Source organism: Triturus cristatus, chromosome 1_1 (genome assembly GCF_964204655.1).
Source record: "Triturus cristatus chromosome 1_1, aTriCri1.1, whole genome shotgun sequence".
Classification (NCBI taxonomy): domain Eukaryota; kingdom Metazoa; phylum Chordata; class Amphibia; order Caudata; family Salamandridae; genus Triturus; species Triturus cristatus.
The window spans coordinates 377,454,490-377,471,228 of NC_140579.1; the positions used below are offsets into that span (position 1 = coordinate 377,454,490).

The 16,739-nt window shown below is 49.3% G+C and overlaps 1 long non-coding RNA gene across 9 annotated transcripts in view; it reads right to left on the reverse strand.

The window, feature by feature from the left end:
• LOC146870241 (uncharacterized) overlaps window positions 1–16,371 on the reverse strand; it is a 279,741-nt gene extending 263,370 nt beyond the window's left edge. For all 9 annotated transcript variants that reach the window (XR_014970083.1, XR_014970069.1, XR_014970070.1 and 6 more), the window contains exon 1: window positions 16,257–16,371. This is a non-coding gene — a long non-coding RNA (uncharacterized LOC146870241). The remainder of the gene's footprint in view (window positions 1–16,256) is intronic.
• Between the last annotated feature and the right edge of the window lie 368 nt (window positions 16,372–16,739).

Here is a 16,739-nt window from a genome sequence, read left to right on the forward strand (position 1 = left end):
TCTTTAAAACCAACAGGGACCTCACGCAGCGCGGGACGCTTGAATGCAGCAATATTACTCTCTTTTGCCACCACTACCCTACCTCACCAGAAGACACCACCGTGAGGGGAACGGACTTTAGCAGCAGGGTCTCTCGCTCCAGTTGCGCGGGAAACGGCGCCGGGCACTGAAGGGACTACATCCCCCAGAGCTCCCAGCGAGGCGCCATCCGCTTGCATCATCCAGGGGCGCCGGAGGTCTTTAAAACCAACAGGGACCTCACGCAGCGCGGGACGCGCGCGGGCAGCGCCCGGGCGAAGCCCGGGCCAAGGGCGGGCCCGTCCTTGCCCGTCACTATCTGGAACGGACTGGGCTGGGCAACCCCTCTAACGTTTCCCGCACACCACTTCATCTAAGGTACTGTTGCCCCATCTTTCTCCACAGGCGCCTTGCATACAACAGTGTCATGTGAAATTGATCATTTATTTAATTATTATTTTTGCTCTTGTTGTACCAGCCCACCTTGCAGCTCGTTCTATTGGCCATTATTATGCCACCGAAGGACAGCAAAGCCAGGGCGGCAAATGCTCATTTCACGGGGACAATGGACCAATTTGTTACTAAAGTTAATTGTGTCATTGATCAAGAAATAATGCTTCTGGAGCGCCGCGTCTCCCAGGATCTGGCAGCCGCCAGAAGGTCCTCCCTGGGATACCTTGTTAATGCTCGGTCTCCAGCACGTCAAACTTTATCCCCCACAAGCTCAGCCAGATCTGACACAGATCCATCAGCCCAGGAGCTGCCAGCTAGCGGAACGGTTGCTGATACTTTAGTGGAGGACCAGTCTTTGGTCCTCGACTCCTTGTTATTGTCTCCTTGCCCACTGCCGTCTGCCCCTAGCACAGCCCCGGAGTGTAGCACCAGGCAGCTTCGGGAGCGTAACTTGGGGGCTATTCCCAAAACAAAACAAGGGCGCCCGCCCAATATTGGCAGAAAGGGCAAACAATCCAAAAGCAAACATAAGGTGCCAAATCAAATGGGAAAAACGAATAAAACCCCTGACATCACCGAGCAACCCTTACAGGGGGCCCCACTGGATGACTCTGTCCCCCAATCTATTTTAACATCAATAAGGATAATGAGCCAGGAGGAGGGAGATGGGCAAAGCGTAGTGGCCAAGGGAGGGACCCCTGACCCATTGCGCTTGCATGACATACGGGATTTAATTAGGTCCTCTCTTTGTCCCGTGCAGGACAGATTACTCAAAATCGAAAAACATCTAGCCAGGATCGATAGCATCCTAGGGGGTCTGTCCATTGCACCAAGCACCATTCCTAGTCCAGAGGCCCCAAACCCATCCGCCAACCCTAGAGCTAAGAAAGTCCCGTTGGCCCCTAAACCTTTACCACCAGCCCTAACCGAAAGCCATCCCTTAATTAAACCAAACATCCCCATCAGAGCAGGCAACCCAAGGAACCCCATCTTGTCCAGTAAAACAGATTCAAAAGAGGTTGCTAGGCCCTCAACATCAGAGTCTATAACTATGGCTAATACTCCCAACTTACCTCCTGAAACAGCCCCATATGTTGTAATCTTGGCAGGAGTGCCCTAATTGGAGAGTAATGCACTTGAGTCACCCGCAACCCTAAGGAATAGGGTTGTGTACTGGCTCAACACAAATAGACCATTACCTCCGCACATCAGCGCCAAAATTCTTATGGTACGACGGGTTCCATGGGTAGGCCATTTAGCCAAAAACATAAAGGGGGATTGCATCCTAATTAACTTCAAGGACACCAAAACAGTTGAGTATATTTGCAACTGGAGGTCGACCACCATAGGATCATGTATTTCAACTCTCCCCTTAACCTATTTTTATCCCCCTGGTCATTTCACAGAACCTTGGACAGTTGTACATGGAAAAGGGAGAGGCCCTCCACTGGGGAGTCGGCCTATACATCTGCCACCCTTAGACTTTATTCCTACAGTAAATCGTTTTAGCAGTCTTGAAGCTGTCGATTGACTGGAGGATAGTAAAGTTACCCCAGCCTCTCCTCCGCTTCTCTCAGTAAGTTGTCCCCTAGAGCCCACTCCAGTGACTGAACATTTGGGGTCGAATTTATCAATCATGTTAACGAGCCCGACGAGGTCCATTATTAGTCCTGACCCCCCTCAAATTTATCCTTCAAGTGCTTCAACTCCCGGGGTGTTTACACCTAGTCTTCTCAAGATTGTCTCTTGGAACATAGCTGGTTTACGCAACAAGCTAGACCTCCCTGACTGGAACGCATTCATAGAAGAACACGATATATGTATCTTCCAGGAAACCTGGAGTGTCGATCCAATATATAAATCGGGGTTCTGTTGCTTTTTTATACCAGCTATCTCGTCAGGCTGTGGGTGCCCCTCCGGGGGCCTCATGGTTTGGATCAAGGCGGATCTCAACCTGACGGTCACCATTGACGGTCGCTCCACGCCTGATATAATGAGACTCACTATCAAAGACACTCAGAACAGTCCACCCTGGGAACTTCTTAATGTTTATTCTCGTGGCACTCAAGGGGGTGCTAAGTCGCTTACCATTACAGCCCTTTCAGAGATACTCTCTGCATGCACCTCGAACTCTTATCTTCTTGTCGCCGGTGATTTCAATTGTTCTTTTGAACCACTTGCCGCAGAAGATTTATTGGGCGCACATGACGAGGACACTAGATGGAATATCCCTTTTCTCTCCTTGAACCCCGTTAAAAGATGGACTCCTGCTGTAATTCAAATGAATGCCATAGCGTTGGAATTCGGTCTAAGAGCTGTCAATGGGCGCACCCCTTCTGATCTAGTGGGCGCTAATACTTTCAACAGAGTAGGCAGTAAAAGTAGAATAGATTACATCCTAATTGACAGGAGGGGATGGAAATTTGTCGTTGATATGGTTGTAATACCATCAACATCCAGCGACCATAACCCCCTGTCCCTCACCATGCGTGAAGTCTGGCATAGACAGGCTATTTCCCCTCTACCAGGTACACAGCTATTGACCAAGAAGCTTGAGCCTTCCAACTGTGGTAGATCCCTTAAATGGTCCAAAATTGCCCTTAGCGACACTAAACTTCTTGCGTTGGAGAACATCCTCGCTGACTACACCACCAGGCTTTCTTCACTATCCGAGGACAACTCTAGCTATACTAAAGTCTATGTGGATTCTATGAATGCAATTGGGGCATTGTTTATTGACCGCAGGAAAAAACCTAACTCCAGAGTTGAAAGAGAGAATGATTGGTTCAATAAAGATTGCAGAACTAAGAAAAATCGCCTAATTTCTGCAATCAAATCCAATAATCCCGGTGAGGTTAGGCAAGCGAGGTTGCTTTATAGGCAAGCCCTCGCATCTGCCAAAAAAGCCTGGGAAGAACAGCGATGGGTTTCACTGAAATTAGCGAGCCATGCAAAAAATGGCGAGCTTTTTTGGTCCATCATGAGAAGATCATCCAGCTGTGCCCAGGCGCAAATCCCTAACCACATCACGGATGGGGAATGGTTTAACCACTTCAAGAACCTGTACGCAGGTCCTGAGGTTGTGGTAGACCAGCCAACCAGCCCAGGGTCTGCAGTAAAATTCCATGATCATATCTTGTTCCCAAGTGTTGAGGAGAAGGAGGTTCAAATTGCAATTGACAAGATTGTATCTGCCAAGGCACCAGGTCCTGACGGCATTCCGGGAGACCTTTTCAAAGCGAATCCAATAGGCTGGGCTGCGTTCTTTACTATTTATATCAACAGTCTATTGAGCGGATCCCCGGTGCCGGAGTCATGGAAGGGTGCAGAAGTAATCCCCATCTTCAAGAAGGGTTTAAGGGGAGACCCGGCGAATTATCGCCCAATTAGCTTAATCGATTCTGGCCAGAAGCTGGTCGGCAGGGTACTTCTGGAGAGGATACATTCCTGGGTGGACGAGAAAGGGATTCTAACCAAGTTCCAGGCGGGTTTTAGGGCCTGCACCAGCACCATTGACCAAGCATTCAGGTTAATGCTTCTTTACTGGAAGACGGTCACCATTGGCAAGGGTGCTTTATACCTTGCGTTCATTGACCTTAAAACCGCCTTCGATTTGGTCCCCCGCGATCGTCTGTGGTCGATTTTGGAGGAGTTGGGCATCCCTTCCTACATCTTGAAACTCCTCATCCGAATGCATGAAGAGAACTTTGCCTGCATTAGATGGGGGACACAGGGCCAGAAAACTAAAAAAATTCCAGTGAATAGAGGGGTTCGACAAGGGTGTGTCATGGCACCAACACTTTTCACACTATTTGTGAATGGCGTGGTCTCTTTTCTGCTTGAAGTCGAAGCGGACGTTCCCGCCCTGGCGGGTGATAAAGTTCCCGCACTTCTTTTCGCAGACGACACTTTGCTAATATCAAAAGCTCCGTCTGGTTTACAGAAGTTGTTACAGCGCTTCTCTCTGTTCTGTGAGCAAAGAGGCCTCGTCATCAACACCGCCAAGACTAAACTCCTCTATTTCAATCCCTCAAAATCTTCTGGTTCTATTCTGACCCTAGAAGGGAAACCTCTTGAGCGCGTCGGAGAGTTTGATTATCTGGGAATCAGAATCTCCGACAGGCTCAGATGGCAGCCTCATATAGATAAAATGGCACTTAATCTTAAAAGAGTAATTGGTGCCTTGGGAAAGGAATTCCGGGCCTCTACCTCTAAACCTATTACCCCAGTACTAAACATCTATGCTGCAAAGGCGGTGGGTAGCGCACTTTATGGCGCCGAACTATGGGGCTACAGCTGTGTTGACTCACTGGTGACCAGCGAAAATAAGTTCTTTAGGGAACTTGTATCACTCCCCAGGGGCACTCCGACTAAACCACTCCTTAGCGATTTTGGTAGGCGCTCAATTAGGGATCTAGCCACCCTTCGCCCTCTGCTATATTGGGCGCGGCTGTGGCGAACCCCTGAGCTCTCTAACTATGCTGAAGGGCTCAGGGAGGTTATGAACATGCAAGGTGCCCATAAAATTGAGTGGCTCGCAAACACAAAAAAACTTCTGATCGCAACCGGCCTTACAACTGTTTGGCCAGCGGGGGCACCATTATCGAAGATCGAAGTTAAGCGAGCCCTTTGGGCTTGGGTGGATGCTTCGGAACAAAGAGATCCCAATATTGGAAGGCTGACAGATGTTTTTTATCAACACAAATCAACTATCCTCTTAGAACCATACCTCGACTTCATCACTAAGCCCAGGGACAGGTCGCTCTTTATTCAGTTTAGGTTCGGGACGCTCCCATTACGTAACCATACTAGTAAGTGGAAACCCCCCCACAAGACCATCCCTGACTGTCCATTCTGTCCTGGTGCCACTGAAAACGTCTCCCATTTCTTCTTTGCATGCCCAGCCTATCTATTACCTAGGACGAAATGGCTTAGACCCGCCTGTTTACTCTTAGGAACAAGGGATCACATTGTCGCCATGCGAATCCTTAAAACCACCACCAACACCACCTTAGTCTGTGGAGTGGCCAAATTTCTAGGTTGGGCATGGCTAATCAGGCAAAAATCTATCAGTTTTAATTAAATCTTTTAAATTACTGTTTTTAATCTCCAAAGCTGTGAAATCTAATACACTTTTTAGATATTTATTGCATATTTTAATTTGGATTTTTCTTACGACATGTTTTAAAAATAATGAATTTGTAATTGTTTTTATGTGTCTTGTGCTTTTATGACATCACGTGTCGAAATAAAGCTTTGTTGATTGATTCAGAGATCAATCGTACCCTTCCTAGTAATCCATACTATGTTAATGGGTCCAACTAGATACTTTTTTCAATTTATCTGACCTTGACCGGATTCAACGGATATGTTTTGTTTTGTACGCTACTGCTTCCCTTTGCACGAGTTGTTATGTACACGGGACTTACCTGCATTTATCTGTTTGTATAATTAACCTGATTTAATGTAAAGCGCTCTGATATCTGCAAGGATCTTGTTCGCTCTATAAAACCTTCAAAATAAATAAATAAATAAAATCCCCTCGGTTTACACTCGGTATCCATGCTGTAGGTACTGCCTATATATATTAAGACTGCCAGTACCAGTAACAGAAATGAAGATTGTAAATTCTGGCCACACATATCCATATTGTTCTTAAATATGTTAAATCTAGACCCCCTCAACGGATTAACCATATTAAGACCTTGTCCTATACAGGTGCTGGCCACATGTAGGGTCTGTGAAAGAACAGACAACCAAAGAAATGATCACAGTTTGTGACAGTAAACAGACACAGGAAGAGTGCAGGCACCAACCCCATATAGGAGTTGGCAACAGAGAGAACACAACCAAAAACAAGAGAGTGGGCACCAAATGTTGACACAGTCTGTCACAGACACAGAAAGGGAGCGGGTACCAGCCTCCTACAGGGTCGGTGACAAAGAACATACATATTGAGAGCGGGTACCAGACTCCTACAGGATCTCCAACTGAGAACAGACAGTCACAGCAAGACAGCAGGTGCCAGCCTCATACAGGGTCTGTGAGAAAAAACAGACAGCAGACACCATACAGAGTAGACGCAAGAAAGAGGCACCCAGAGAGAGCAGACTTCAAGCCCTTTCATGGCCTATGAAAGGAGTCAGGCAGTTGCCGTCAGAGAGAGTCTGCAACAGAGCAGGTTCCTGCCCTTTCCAAGGTCAGAACAAGGAATCAGACACCAGCCTTACGGGGTCTGCAACAGAAAACAGGCAACACGCTCATAAAGGGGTCTGTGACAAGCAAGCTGCTAGAACGAGAGAAGACACCAGCCCTTTACCGGGTCTGCAACAGAGAACAGGCACCAACATCGTGCATGGCTGCAACTGGGAACAGGCAGGATTAGTGGGAGAGCAGTCAACATGCTGATGCAGAGTCTGCAACAAGGAACAGGCAGCCAGACCAGGAGAGCAGGCATCGACCCCATGCAGGGTGTATGGCAGGGTGTCAGCAGTCACATTGAGAGCGTAAACAGTAGGGTCAAAGGTTTTGGTATAGGATACCTGTGACAAACTGCTTCCGTTTTACTATCCTGGCCCGGGATATCTTCTTGCGCAGGAGGCCCGGACCACGAGTACCTGACAAGAGCCTTACATCTGGAGTCTTCCTTCCTCTCCAGCAGGGTCCCGGATTTAGGTCCACCCAGAGAGGTCTTGCTTTTAACTCGGGTGGATCCCTCCCATGACACTACTAAATGTTTGTGACAGCGGAGTATAGTAGTGGGGTAGATGTTTCCTCAAACTCAGATTGGAGAGTGACTGATACTACCTTCTGACTCTGTGTAGCTTGTCATATCTGGGCTCCATCTGTATGTATGTGTAGCATGCATGTTGTGGCACAGATCTGTACAGCGCTGTATTACAAATAACAGGGCCTCACGGTGCTGTCAGGCTCAGGTACCTTCAGGCCCAGGTCTCTAGGATGCAGTGCTTGGGACCATAGGAGGTAAGGTTCCCATGTGCGGCGATGGGGGCCTCGGTGTGTGTGAAACACCTTCTGTTGTAGGGTGTATCAGTCTTAGTTGTAGTCAGTGCCTACAGTCATCCTCTTTGTAGCCTTCCGCCATTCCCTGCTCCTCACACACCACCTGCCCCTGCCCTCCATTAAAATGTTTTGAAGGCCAAGTGCAACGTTTTCTTGAACATCGATCCTGATGGAAGGAGGGATTGTGTGTGGTCACTATCAAGTTCACTGGTTCCCTTCAAAGGTCTTGGGTAATTATGAATCTGTCTGGACAGTTGGATTGGAGCAAACTATCCTAGGACAGAATATAAACTGTTCCCTTTTAACTTTATGGAGCTCTGCACAGCACTGAAGGGAACACTGAAGACCAGAGACTGGAATGATGGCTGTCTCCCTTCTACAGGAGGCACTAGGTAAGCAGTAGGGCGGGAAACAGTGAGACGGGCAGCAGACAAGAGGCTGCCTTGTGGGCGGGGGAAGGTATTTGTACCTTTGACCCCCTCCCCCATGGCCGGAAGTGATGCGGCCGACCGATCCCCTGGTCACTAGACGGGGGGCACTAGTACGCTGACTGGTGTGCCTTCCTGTGGCACTAAGGCAGCCGCCCTGTTGGAGGGTCCCCTACGTGGCCCCCCCGGGCAGCCTTGGCATAGTGCCAATATCGTCAACACTCAGTTCCCATACAGCAACATACATAAATAAACCACACAACACCTTGTTAGTGGAGAAAATTGCTGCAGGTTTATTTGCATAACAAATATGCCAACATGGTGTGTTATCTTACGGGCGATCTGAGGGCAGGCCCGCCCCTATGCCGCCTGCCCGCCTGATGAGCCAAATTACACCGTGGCTGTCACCAATCGGTGGTTACCAGTTTTGGGAGGGGCCACCCCTCCCATCAGTGGACCGCCAGTCCACGCACTTACTCACGCCCCACAGAAGGGGGGTCGGAGCATTCCAGGCCGCCCCCGGTTGCTCAGGCCCACAACCGTCCGTAGGACTAACGGGGCACCGTCGTACTTCCAGGGGACAAGCTAAGACATCCCTGGGTATCCTTGGCTTAGCACCCTTACTGTGCGGCTGCATGTAGTACCCTTCTGTACCTTGCAGACTCTGGATCGCCCTGTAACTCCTCCGCAGCTCAGGGCCCCCCACCAAGGTAGGCATCTTTACCTACATCCTGCTGATTACCGGGCTTCTCCCAGGTCCAGCCAAAACAAGTCTTAGCCCATACAGGACCGGAGGCCAGCATGCCCCTTCTGGACAGGTGCCCCATCCTTTCTAAACTCCCTGTGGATTTTAGACTGATATGACCTAAAACCAATAGTTAGGTGTTGGTTCAATGTTAACATAGCCTGGCTGAAGAGCAATACCTTTGACAATCCACTCCTGCCAGGAAGTGCCAATGCGGGTGGAAGTAAGAGTTAACAAGCCTGCCTTCCTTCCTCTTTCACTCAGTTATCTGTGTCTAGCGCTAGTCGGAGTATGTCCATCGCATTCCGTCAGTCACCACCCTATGTGATGCCTTGCCATCCCAAACTTCTGCTAGTATACCAGGGAGCAGACAGGACAGTGTGAACCAGAGTGGAACCAAAGTATAAATACTTTTTATTTTTTTATTTTTTCAAATTTAATACTGGGGGTGCCAAGTGTTCTCTAATACTTTGTAGCCCATTTGTGTTTAACCCAGGGGTTTCCCCAATCTTATGGACCATATCGCCCTAGTTGGATGACACTTCCACATCCTGCATAGCTGCCAGCCAAGGCTATAGTGCGGGAGAAATTGCACATGTTCTTGTTACTCGACTCAATGGTACTTGTTTCAACTACCTCAGAAAGCTGAACTGCTAGGTGGGCCGACCAGGATCTGAACCTGTGACCAGCGGTCGAACCCAAGCCCCTTTCCGTTCGACGCTCCACCTGCCTGTGAACTTGCATCACAGGGCAGACTTCAGGCACCATATCCCATACTTGGACATGCCCGAGCTAGAACACATATCTAAAAAGGCCCACCAACCGGCTAACCACCAACGTTGCAGTCCCACTGTTCGTTGACAACTCCCAAGGTAACTTGGCTTAACTGAAGCAACTGGCCATGCCAATATAATCAATTTAACCTTCACTATGACTGCAAAATGTGCTCTGGTAGTTGTCCGTATAAGTGCTCCATCCACTCCATATCAGCACTAACAAGGCAACCCGCACTCTCTTGGGAATGGCACACACCTGCACCAGCTGACAGAAAGTGCCTATTTGTGTGTCGCCCACGGCCTTACGTTTATCACTGGCGGTATCCCAGGATTATGTTGAAACCTAGCTGGTTCTACAGCTTAGTTGCCTCCTCACAGGTACGTCTTGTCCTCACAAGTTTCTGGCTGCAAAGCTTAGTGAGATTGCCAGCTCCCATCCCAGGCGAAATAAAAAGAAGCTTAAAATGCCACCCCTGTGAGCCGCTGCAGGTGCTAATGATGGTACCAATAGCACCGCTAAACTAAGTAGGGAGTGATCCAGAGAAAAGAGGTTCGACCACCACCATACCCCAAATGTGAATCAGTATAGGTTTACTATGCCGTCTGCAGTAGTGCTGCCACAATTCGCCGACATCTAACCTGTGCAGTATACTGATCTGTGCAGTCCCCCCACATGGTTCCACTGGGCATTACTGGCTGATGTAAGTGACCTAGGTACATGGTCCCCTGCCTGGCGGCCTGCCAAATACATCACATACCCCATAAGTACTGCTACCTGCCTTTGCACCTTTGCTAAAATCTTGCCTTGTATTCCTACCTGCCAACATATACCCAGCGAAAATGGCTGTACTCGGTCAATTGACCCGACCAAACATCAAACCCACCAGTTTGGGCCAGCTAACCTGCCCCGAACTCTGCGGGAACAACAAATAAGCAGATCTGACATAAAGGAGGGGGGTCCCTGGTTGTACTTTAAAATGTCATACTGCCCAACCAGATGTGCCCCTTGGAAAGATACCACAATCGCTTTGGATTTGAGCCTCACTCAGCACAACCTTTCATCCTGGACCTACCTCCAACGTGACGTGTATTTGAGCGTGTAGTCCCCATTGGGGTCTGCTGGCTCTGACAGAGAAGACAAGATGAAGCATGCTAACCTGCCCCCACTCAGCAGAACACCCATGTGTGGAAGCTAACCATCAACGTCTGCCTGCAAGAGCATGCCAACCCATTTAGTGTTATACTTCCAATAGCTCAAGGGGGTGGGGGGGCAGTCCTGTCCAGGGGTATGTGTGATGAACTACATGTGACCTGGAAGTACCCATGATTTAAGTACAAATGTCACTCATTCATAGTCCTGGTGCTTTTAATAACTAATAGCAGGTCTAACTAATCCATCAGGCATCCTCCGCTTACTTAGGGGTGTTGTTCCAAATATGGAAGAAATCTCCCTTGGCATGCCAAACCCTTTAGCATCACATTACAGCTATTATGCATATCGCTTAAATAGTCTCCATCCTGTGTATAATGCTAATTAGTTTGGGTTCTGCGCTTGACAAATCCCTTCTAACCAACAGTGTTGAGCCACTCATGTTAGTTTCTTGTACAAGTCGCCCCTGTTACCTGCCACTGTTAGACCAAATGAACCTATTAACAATCTTCCTATACACAAGTATGTCATGGTGCGCACCTGGGACACTTACTTCATCCTTACGTACGTTCAGGCATGGAAAAACTGCCAAAGGAGTCCTCACTTTAGTCCTGTTTAACCACTAAATTAAATACTGTATAAGGGAACAAAATGTTACCCATGCACCTAGCCATAAGCCTGAGTAAGGGGATGGGTCTATAGTCAGATATCGCAGTAGCTCGCTCTACACGGATCCTAATTTTAACAAGGTGCCGTTGTATGAAAATTCTCCTCTTATGCAAAGCTAAGTACTTGGGGCATTTTATGATTTCTTAGGCATAAACCTAAAACCCCCAAGTCTTCATTCTGTAAGAGCGCCGTGTTTAAGTCTCAGGTATGGGAAGGGGCAGCTTCATACCTCTAAACCGCCCACAAGTCACCACAGCGCCTAGAACATGTCGACAAGTTGTCCAACCCTTCATAAACTCTACCTGTTTGGAGTAACTAATCTGAAGAATTCTTTATTGTTGTCTGCCCAATAACGGGGGCCAGAGCGAGGGAAGCGTTACAGCAGCTGCCGTCCAACCAGCACATCATAGCAACACGTGATCTGTAATTCCCCCAACAGGCCGTAGACCCTATACTGGGGGTCATCAACTGCCCAGTATAGGTCTATTAGTGCGTCACTCAAAGTTGTCTGGTTATCACCCTTCTGTGTTTCATGTGCGCCTCATGCCATGAATTCTTTTAAAGACGGTAAACCGGCATTCAATTTCCACGTCGAGCCCCAGTGAGGAACGTGAACTGTGGGGGCTTCGGTCAAATCCATCTACTTGTAGGAAGACCCCTGCCGCCCATGTGCCTCAGGGCACAGGGCTTGGGGACACCCCCGCAGTAAAACCATGTGTGACAAACAGGGAGATTACAGTCAGGCTAACCCCAATATTACGAGAACAGACCCAACACACAGCTGTGCCCAAATAACAACCATCCCGCATCAAACCGACACGATGGAAAGACAACAGGAGCCGCACACTCTACCCCCGCAGATTAACACCGCAAGTAACTAATCGGTTAACGATCGAACAAATAACAACGGACATCCATTCAGCATCTGAAGCCATAGCCGCTTCAGAAGTGAACTGGGACCCCAAGGCCTTTAGCATCGGTCCAGACCTCGGCACCTATGGTTTGTGTGACCTTTGCCCACTTTAGTGTAGAGCAGGGCCCCGCGATGCATACTTTCTTCATAGTCGATCAAGCACACGTAAACTACCCTAGGTGCTCCTTGCCTCTGAGTCATCCTACCCTTCTGGAGCCCTTCTGAAGGACCCGGGAACATTAAATCACCCTCAACACTTAAGCATAAATCTTTGCTTAGGATAGGTGCTGAAGACGATGTGTACACTTTCCACCTGGTCCCGGACACAGCGGTGAAGAGTTTCAGGAGGACCCGGCTAATATAAACGACAACAACCGAGCCGAGGGAGCCCTGCACAAGCTTCAAGGATTGTTTAAGAGTTAAAACTAATCTGCAGGGCTACCCAGCTTGCTTAGGCAATGACTATGGAATTCAGACCAGCCACCAGCACACACCGCATTTACTAGGTGTTCCGCTTACTGAAAAGCCTGACTGATCACCATTCATAGCGTTAATCTAACGCGCATTAAGAATTACATCTCAATTATACAAATGTAAATGTATGTGAACGCAAAGGTGTTGAAACGTTAAACATACTGAGCACATGTCAATGCATCCCTATATTTACTACCAAAAGGAGCACTACCTAAAACAAGCCCATCTATTGGCTAATCAGTGCTTCTATTTGCATAAGGTGAAACGAGCCACCATTATAGCTCAGTTGCATAGCCAACCGAGAGCTAGCCGCCCCCACCCATAGCTCTTGGGCTCCTCACAGACCCCAAACCACCAGATGAGAACAAGCCAAGGCCACTCAGCCTCAGTTGCCAATGGAACAAAACATTGCAACTAAGGCCCCAAAAACCAGATCCAGTCCCCCTCTGCAAACGAGATACAATCAAGGACCTCCCCTACTGAGGCCCTGCAAACAAGGCCCCACCACCAGATCCAGTCCCCAGCTGCGGCATGAAAATACAATCAATCGACCTCCCCTACTGAGACCCACCTTGGCTGCCTAAAGCACAAATTTGCAGGGGAAAAGTTCTTTCAGCATATGAGGCTATCAATGCCCCATAAAATGGCCTCAGGACAGCACCAGGCGAAAGAATGGTCCCCTACGGGCCTGAAGAATGTGTGATTCCCCCTATCAGCCAAATCACTTGGGCTCCCCCGGGATGCCTGTGCTCCTCGGCAATGCACCACTGGGTCAAACCGTTCACAGGGCCCGACTATTAGGTGAACAAATAACTACCCTAATACCTTTCCTCTGGCTCCCTCCATAATCGCCCCACCAGCCTGCTGAGCGGGGGAAATCCGGCGGTTTGTATATGAGGGAGCTGTGTCCTCCTAAACTTTAAACTGCACAATACAGCGTATCTCGTTCACCTGGGTAGTGTATGAACCACCATTATGCTGTGGCAAGGTTGTGGTCCCACCCACCGATGCACCCGGCAAACAAAATCAGGCATCACAATTGCCCCCCTAGTCCAGAGCACCCCTCTTCCCTGTCTTCCTTCTGCCACAATCTGTTTGTGACGTACCAGACTGGGCTGCCAGCAGCCAGAGGCCAACCTGCTTGACAGCAACCACTCCTCTGCTCATAGCCAGTGCAACTCCGATATGCACGTTATAATTTATTTGCCGCGACTCGCCTGACGGTATTGGAGCGCAAGCCTGCGCACCGCCTTACATTGCACCTGGCATGGGAGATAAGTGAATTGGCCAGAAGCACCGAACGGTATTGGCGTGCTAGCGTGCGCACCGCATTACCTGCACAGCGGCACAGGAGATAAGTGATTTGTCCAGAAGCACGGAAAGGTGTTGGCGCGCTAGCGTGCGCACCGCATTACACTGCACAAGGCACAGGAGATAAGTGATTTGTCCAGAAGCACAGAACGGTATGAGCGTGCGCACCGCATTGCACTGCACAAAGGCACAGGAGAACAGTGATTTGTCCAGAAGCACGGAACGGTGTTGGCGCGCTAGCGTGCGCACTGCATTACACTACCCAAAGGCACAGGAGATAAGTGATTTGTCCAGAAGCACCGAACGGTCTTAGCGTGCCAGCGTGCGCACCGCATTATATTTCACAGAGGAACTGTTAATAATTGATTTGCCCAGAAGCACTGAAAGTTATTGGCGCGCTAGCGTGTGCACTGCATTACATTGCACATTCATGCCCGGGAATTAAGTGATTTGACCAGCAGCACAGCATGTCTTCTGAAATGCGGAGATATTTTGGAGAAGTATTGAAAATTCCCATGTTGAAATTGACTTTTTTTTTTGTTTTTTTTGACGGACATTGACCGGCGAAGGTTCTAGGTTCGTGGGAAGGAAGTAGCTTATTGTTACATACTTTGTAACCAAGAGAGAGTTATTTAAATCCCAGCTTCCCCACCATTGCAAATTGTGTGATCTCTATTTCTCAATTTGTCAAAATGTTTGATGAGCGAGAGGCGATTTAGTTTGCATTATGATTATATACATTTGAACTGACCCATTGCGAAGCACTCATCTCTCTACATGTGAGGGCTGAGTCTCCCTCAGTTATCCCCCTTGTCTCTTCGGCGTATCATCTGTATAGCGTTTTTCATACTTTTTCCAACGTGAACTACTTTTATATATGTGTTAGGGGACATTTCACTACACATTACATGATAAGGATTTACATTTTCACCGCATACATGCGGCATATGGAATCTAATGTTGGTTCTACATATCAGGTGAAACAGCTATACCAAATGTCCACTGTGAGCTAGGTCGCATAGCAAAGTCCGAATGATTGCATCTCTGCTGGTCATGATGCTCATCTCGCCTGTTTCCGTATTATCCTTTATCCTTGTGCCCTCTGAGGCGTGCTTGTGAATGTCTACTTCTGAACATGCCATTGGGACCAAAGGAGAAATCAAAAGCACCCCTCTCATTTTGCATCTTTTATATAGCGCGAATTCGACCCGAAGGTATTTGAGCGCTGTACATGCGCATCGTATTTACATTACACTTTCAGGCACGGGGAGATGAAATGATTTGCCCAGAATCACAGGGTGTGGACGCGACCTCGAGGCTCGAACCCTGGTTTCCAGCACCAAAGTCGGCAGACTAGCCGTTAGGCTGCTGAGGCTCATGCATCCGCCTGCTAAACATTGCTCGACTACATTGGCCTCTTTGATAAAAGGCACACTGTACTTCAACTCACAAGGAACGCACATTGCACCCAGTGACCGCTGAATACAGTTGAACATAAAATTGTGTCGTTATAACCTCCGGCGGCGTAGCTACCTCGTTCAGCACGTTTCGGTCCCCCACGGTGGTGCCTGCCTGCAGTACGGGCGCTAGGCCCCAGCACATCGAAAACATTGCTGGATCCGGACTCACTGCCCTGCCCCTGGGCCAGAGACTTAACCCCGGAGGGAGGCCACGAGGGACCCGCTGCCCCCTGCCCCGTCCTCCCAGAAAGCACTGATTAGCCCCGGAGGGAGGCCACGAGGGACTCGCTGACCCCCCCCCGCCCCCTCCTCCCCGAAAAGCACTGACACTCAGAAGCGGTCGTAGGAAGGGTACAGCATATGCATAATTAATTCTATTCAGTATCCAAACAATTTAAAGGGCGCAAACTCAACCCGCGTGTGTCTGAGCACTTTGCATGACCGTTAATACGTTGCGACCCTTAAAATCATCGCCACGGAGGGGGAAGCGAAACCTGGCGCTTGGTGCCACCACCCCGGGCGAAATGACCCATGGGGGCCGGAGGGTCCCCTCGACGGCCTCAATGCCCCGCCTGCAGTGATATGCTCTTGTGTTCACTCTCGTCAATGGGGGGTGGGGGGATAGGCCCCCCCACTACTACCCGATTCCGTGCCAGGAAAACCCGACAGAGCCCCCTGCGGGTCCAAGCTAGGCCCGCACCGGCGGAGCTGGGTTGTCCTACACCCCCCCCCCTCGGGACAGACTACCAAAGGGCCAGGCCGCCTTGCCCAGATACTACCCAAATAGGGAGATCAGGCCAGGGGAGAGGGGGTGGGGGGGTGGGAGATGCACTCACCGCGTTCAGGTCCAGCCGCAGCTCCGCCATACGAAACGGCATCAGGGGTCGTGGAGTGGAGTTGGAAACAGCGAGACGGGCAGCAGACAAGAGGCTGCCTTGTGGGCGGGTGAAGGTATTTGTACCTTTGACCCCCTCCCCCACGGCCGGAAGTGATGCGGCCGACCGGACTGACTGGAGTGCCTTCCTGTGGCATTAAGGTGGCCACCCTGTTGGAGGGTCCCCTATGTGGCCCCCCCGGGCAGCCTTGGCAGAGCACTGACTCCTCTGCAGCCTGTGCTCTGACTCGAGGTTTCCCTTCTTTCTCAGCTAAAATACCAGCAATTTGGTTTTGTTCTCTGATTCTGTAAGTGCCAGGAGCGGTCACCTAAATATGGATTTGTATAAAAACCTGTGTGTTGTTTTTAACGTAACAGTTCTGCATCTGTTTGTTATAATATTTGTTTTAGAACCTTATTGACAGCTCGAAAATAATTGTGAAAC